This window comes from Fukomys damarensis, unplaced genomic scaffold (genome assembly GCF_012274545.1).
Source record: "Fukomys damarensis isolate Sample0158 unplaced genomic scaffold, DMR_v1.0_HiC HiC_scaffold_39, whole genome shotgun sequence".
In the NCBI taxonomy this organism is placed as follows: Eukaryota; Metazoa; Chordata; class Mammalia; order Rodentia; family Bathyergidae; genus Fukomys; species Fukomys damarensis.
Window position 1 is genome coordinate 3,021,755 of NW_022900951.1, and position 5,441 is coordinate 3,027,195.

Genomic DNA, 5,441 nt, shown 5'->3' on the forward strand with positions numbered 1-5,441 from the left:
CTGGGGACAGGCGCCGCCGGAATCGCGCGCCCGGCTTCAGGGGTGCGCGGGCACCCGGGCCTGCTTCAGGGTGGTGGTGGGGGCTTTAAGCCTGGCCCGGAGTGGGAGGGGGACGCAGAAAAACCACGGGTTCTACCCGGGGGGGTTCGAGAACTGAGGCAGACTGCGGAGGGGGCAGGGATGCAAACGGGGTGCTCTGGGGGCGGCGAGAGGAGATGGCCCCCCACAGCGCCCCGGATGCTCCGAGAAGTGCAGGCGCCCAGGGGGTGCTGGGCCGCAACTCCCACAGCAGCCCCCCACCCCCAGCCCGGAGACGCCTCCCTCCTAGGCTCCCTCCACCCTTCCCTTCCTCCCCCACCCGACAGCTGGCCCGGGTCAGCCCCTCCCCCGGAGTGGATTGCGGGGTGCATGTGGGGGCCCCCTCTTAACGGCCCAGGAGTCCGGCTCTCTGGCTCTCCTGGGGGTCTCAGCCGGTCGCCAGCCCTCCCGCCCCCCAATCCCTCCTCCTCGCCAAGGCCAGGCAGCCCCGGAATTGGGGGCCGGTAGGGCGAGCGGGGCAGTTGGCCCAGGGGAAGAGATTGGGTGGGGGCAGCGGATGTGAGGCGTGCGGAGGACATGGGGATGGGGCTACCCACTGGTGATGATGGGGGCAGCCGTGTACCCCGAGTCCTGCTGCCCCCACGTCGGGGACAGGGGGACCGTGAGCCCCGCACCAGGAAGCAAGGTTCTCGGCCAGCAGCTGGGGACCCAGGGCTCCCTGAGAGCTGAACCGGGGAGCCTGTCCTTAAAACCCTCCGGTTCCCAACTTTTCTGTTTCCCTGGAAAAGCCAAAGGGTTTGCTCCGGCTGCAGCAGCGCGTGGCCCCCCGCAAAGGTCCAGGCCGAACTGAGAAGCTCCACAAACCAAGGAAACCCAACCAAAAACCGCTCACACAGGGCGGCCCCTTCCACGACAGGGTCCCCTCCGTACCCCGGCCCAGACAAGCGCAGGAGGAAAGAAGCGCAGCATCTCTCTGTTCCCCATCTTTTCCGAAGCAGCCAGAGCTAAGTTACCCAGACTGGGTCTTCACCCCAGGATCTCCAAGAGCGCCCCGAGGGCTCCCAGCAAGCGCAGCCCAGCTGCCAGCAACCAAAGGCGCCTCACACAGCCTCTCTCTCTTCCAAGGCCAGCAGATGAGGGAGGAAAAAAAAAAAAAAATCGCTCCACGCAAACCCGGCCAAGCCTGCTTTTCCTGATTCTCCCTGGTTAACCTCCCCCGACAAAAGCACCCCAGGCGGTGATAACTGACCCTTCTCTTTGGATGGAAGGGGAAAAGAAGAGAAAAAAGGAGATGGCAGCAAGCCGAGAGATGCTCACAGTTTGAACAACTCCAGCCTTCACCACCGGGCTGGGTTCGCAGGAACTGGCGCTCCCTCTCCTCCGTGCTGGTCCTCTCTACTGCAGATATACATATAATTTTTTTTCCGGCTTTCTCCACGACTCTCTTCCGTTTATTTGGAGGGAAGGCAGCAGGGCTACTTTGTAAACAAATCACACACGGCCCTCCCCACCCCACCCCCAGCCTTTTGAAACAGCTGATGGCAGCAAAAAGGTCCCCGTGTCCCCCCCACCCCCCCTTAAATCACAATAAAATCAAATGTCTCCGTGGAAATGTGCTTGCAGCCCGCACACACGACCGACCGTACGTAGATGTCCACACACCCACAGGAGACGGAGGGAGCAGCGGCAGATGTAAGGAGAAGGTCTGGCCCGAATTTGCCAAATCCAAGGGAGAAAATAAATAAATAAATTAGATAAATGTCAGACCAAGCTGCGGGGAGTGGGGGGGTCTGCAGCCAGCCAGAGGCCGATACCTTTTGGAAGGGAGAAACAGCAAGTCGAAATGTTTAAATGGCTTTGAAAAGAAAAAGAAGAAGGACAATGTAAGCCAGAGACATGTCGAAACCATTCTTACCTTGGCGGTGCGATGGTTACATCGGCAGTGAGAGTTCTCTCCACTTCTACGGATTTTTCCAGGAGTATGATTCAGGAGGATGTGCACACAGCAGCACCGTTTGCTTATCCAAAGGAATGTGAGGACCAAGGGTACCACTAAATTCGGGAGGGAATTCCTTGATTCTGCTCTCGAAAGTCAGTGGCCAGCAAGAAAAGGAAAGAAAAAAATCAGAACGGGGGCATCGGGGGGGGCAGAGCTGGGGGTCTGAATGTGAGCTCGGAACTGGGAGAAGGAGGCAGGGAGATCAACTAGGCTTGCGAGGAAAAGGGAGACTGAGAAAGCCAGGTCCTGCTGTCTCCGGAGCTCTCCCTCTGCTATTGGACCAAACTGAATGAAATTTACAAAGCCAGCAGCCAATAGATCTCCGCAGTGGGCTCATCACTACAGAAACCATATCCACACCTACAACCTAGGCAGAGAGCAGCTAATCAGAGGGCAAAACCACAGTGACTTACCCCGAGCTCCCCTGCCAGGGTAGGAGGACAAGACAGGCACCAGCCACCCCACCATGCCAGAGTCTGTCCTCCTGGACCACTGGGGGCTTCCTCCCTACTCTGGGCATCAAACAGCATTCCGAGTCGGCCCGCAGCTTTACATCTTTAACCCTTTAAGGCCCTTCTCCCCAGGAATCCGGGTGTTGCGTTAGTGGGATTATCTTATATTCAATCGATAAGCAGCAACGTCCAAAATATTGTTTTGAAGGGCAGCAACGTCAGAGTGCAGATCTGTAAGACGTGGGGCATCTCTGTGCCCCGGTGAGGAATAGTCCATGTGGACTTGCTTTTGTCTCTGTCTCTCTCTGACATGCTCGGGTGGAGTGGGGGCATGATGGAAATATTAGAGCAGTGGCTGCAGGGAGTGGTGTTTTATAAAAACCTTGTATGCACTGTAAAGTTCCAGAAATGGATCCTTCCCAGTTGGTTTATTGTCCAGAAGTGTGACCTTGTTTTTAAAGTTTGGTCACAAAGCTGGCTTTGAGTGAGTCTAAAGTTCCTATGTGATAAATCAGACATCAGCACTTACCTCACTGAAGGGAATGGGCATGTAGCTCAGTGGTAGTGAGCTTGCACAGCACATGTGAGGTCCTGGGTTCAGCCTCCAGTAACACACCACACACACACACACACACACACACACACACACACATACACACACACTCCAAGCATACACCTGCATGAAACTGAACACAGATTTTTAAGTGAGAATGGTTGGGTTCAAGATACACCTCTGAGCTTCTAGTTAAGCATTTCTTTTTTCTGTTGCTGTATCTGAAACACAAAGATAGTAACAGTCACCATTTCATTATCATAGGACAGTGATCTGTGCATGATGGCGTTTATAGCAGCACCATTCATAATAACTAAATCTTGGAAGTAGCCTAAATGTCCATCAGCAGATAAATGGATAAAGGAAATGGATTTACAGAAAACGGAGTATTACTCTGCCAGAAAGAAAGACACATGTGAGTCATCTGTAGGGAAAGTGGATGCTCCTGAAATCATAATGCTAAGTGAAATAAATCAGACACACAAAGCTTAAATATCCCATGGTTTGTTTCTCTTACATAAGGAGCCCGAATTATCCATCTATAGCAAAACGAAAGATGATAGGAAGTATGGAGATAGATCTTTCTAAAATTGGAAGGGATCAAGAGATGGGGAAGCGGGAGTGAATGGAGAGAAACAGGAATCAGGATGTGTTGCGTCCATGCATCAACTGAAAACAAGAACGTAAGTATTATCTAAGCAAGCACAGGATGACAATAAAAGAAACACAGACAAAGAAACGTCTCACAATGTGCTGATTGTTTTGCTACAGGATGTGCCACTCAAGAACCGTAAATACATATTTGCTTACCCTAAATTTTTTTCATGGTTCATGGTTCATTTTTCTGGAAGAAAACGTCATGCCCTCTGCAGACAGGACTTCCTTCTGTTGTGGGCACTAATCCAAGCCTTGTGTTCACTGTGAGAACCAGAGGGGGTGGCATAACGAGAGATCCTTTGAAAACTCTTGAAATGGATTCTTGGACAATGGGGTTAGTTGTGGGGATGCCCATGAGCAGAGAATCAGTGGGCATGCTTTTACACCAAGGCTCTACCTTTGATACATTTGCATTCTTCAAAGGTTGTTTATATTCTTTGAGTCTTACTAAACAGAGTAGGAGATTACATGTAGCTCTGACCAGCAGATGAATGGATGAAGAGAACAGGGCATGTGGGCACCACGCGGTACTGCACTGCCATGAAGAAGGATGTATTTGAATTATTTGTGGAAAAAGAAATGCACCATGTGGCATACGCTAAGAGCAATAAATCACAAATAAACATAATTTTCACTATCACATGGTTTCTCTTAGATGAGAAACCTCAAGTGTAACAGCAAAAGCAAAGATAGAAGACAGGAAACAGGGAGGCAGATCTTCCTCAAAGCCAAAGGGAACCAAGAGGTGGAGGGAGGAGAGGGAAGGGAAGGACTGAAAAATATTAAGACACAATCTGTATACATGCACACGGGGCCCTGGAGCATAGTGCCTCGTAGGAGGTCTTATGTCCCTGGGGGCATTGCCTTGCAAGAGGCTGTAAGAAGGTTGTCTCCTCTTTCCTTTTCTTCTTGTAAACTCTGAGGCGAGAAGTTTGAGCACCATGCTTGGGTCCTGATAGTCGGCCAGGCCACAGCCTGAAAGATACTAACTGTGAACTGAAGCCTCCCCATCTGTGAGTCAAAATGAAACCTTTTCTCCTTGTAAGTAAGTTGTGTCACATATTGGATGCAGTGCTAAAACAAAGTATGAAAGCACCTTTCGACACACACACACACACACACACACACAGGAGATGATAGAAGAAACACACAATACAGCCAGTAATAGAATAAATAGTATGAATATATATGTAGCCACACATGCATTTGTATTATTGATTAGACAATTTAAAACATATATATATTACATCTAGTATTGGCTACATATTAAAAGCCATGTAAATAGTAGTATTTTAAATGAATGCCGCATTGCCTACAAATCAATAGCAGAGATAGAGATATACAGACATAAATATTGAAATGTAAGTTCTAATTGAAAGATTAGAAGCCACATTTCAATTGGAGCATTCACTATAGTTAGCAAGAGGTGAGAAACTCATAGAGTTTGTCAAGGATGTACCAATACATTGACTGATTTATTTACAAATCCATTCAGTTTTTTTTTTTTTTTTTTTTTTTGAGCCTGGTTGGTTCTAAGCACTGTAAATGTAACTGTGCCTGACATGTATCAATTTATTTTGGAGAAAGCATATGTCTAGTGGATAACAGAGTTAACACCAGGAGATGCAATTACAGGAAGTTGTGCAAGAGTATGTGAGGTCACAGGGACATAGAAAAGTAGAAATGAAAGAGGATTTCCACAGAAAGACTACTCCAGGCAAGGAAGAAAGGGTAACGAGAT

The 5,441-nt window shown here is 49.5% G+C and overlaps 1 protein-coding gene across 9 annotated transcripts in view; it reads right to left on the bottom strand.

Moving 5' to 3' along the window:
- Positions 1-2,291, bottom strand: part of Nlgn4x (neuroligin 4 X-linked) — a 350,731-nt gene extending 348,440 nt beyond the window's left edge. For 3 of the 9 annotated variants that reach the window (XM_033760136.1, XM_033760134.1, XM_033760129.1), the window contains exon 1: positions 1,955-2,291. The gene's annotated coding sequence lies outside the window, so the exon portion shown is untranslated. Of the gene's footprint in view, positions 1-969; positions 991-1,052; positions 1,130-1,356; positions 1,484-1,954 lie in introns of those variants that run through there. The other 6 variants (XM_033760138.1, XM_033760137.1, XM_033760131.1 and 3 more) reach the window with 4 other exon arrangements.
- Positions 2,292-5,441: the final 3,150 nt, after the last annotated feature.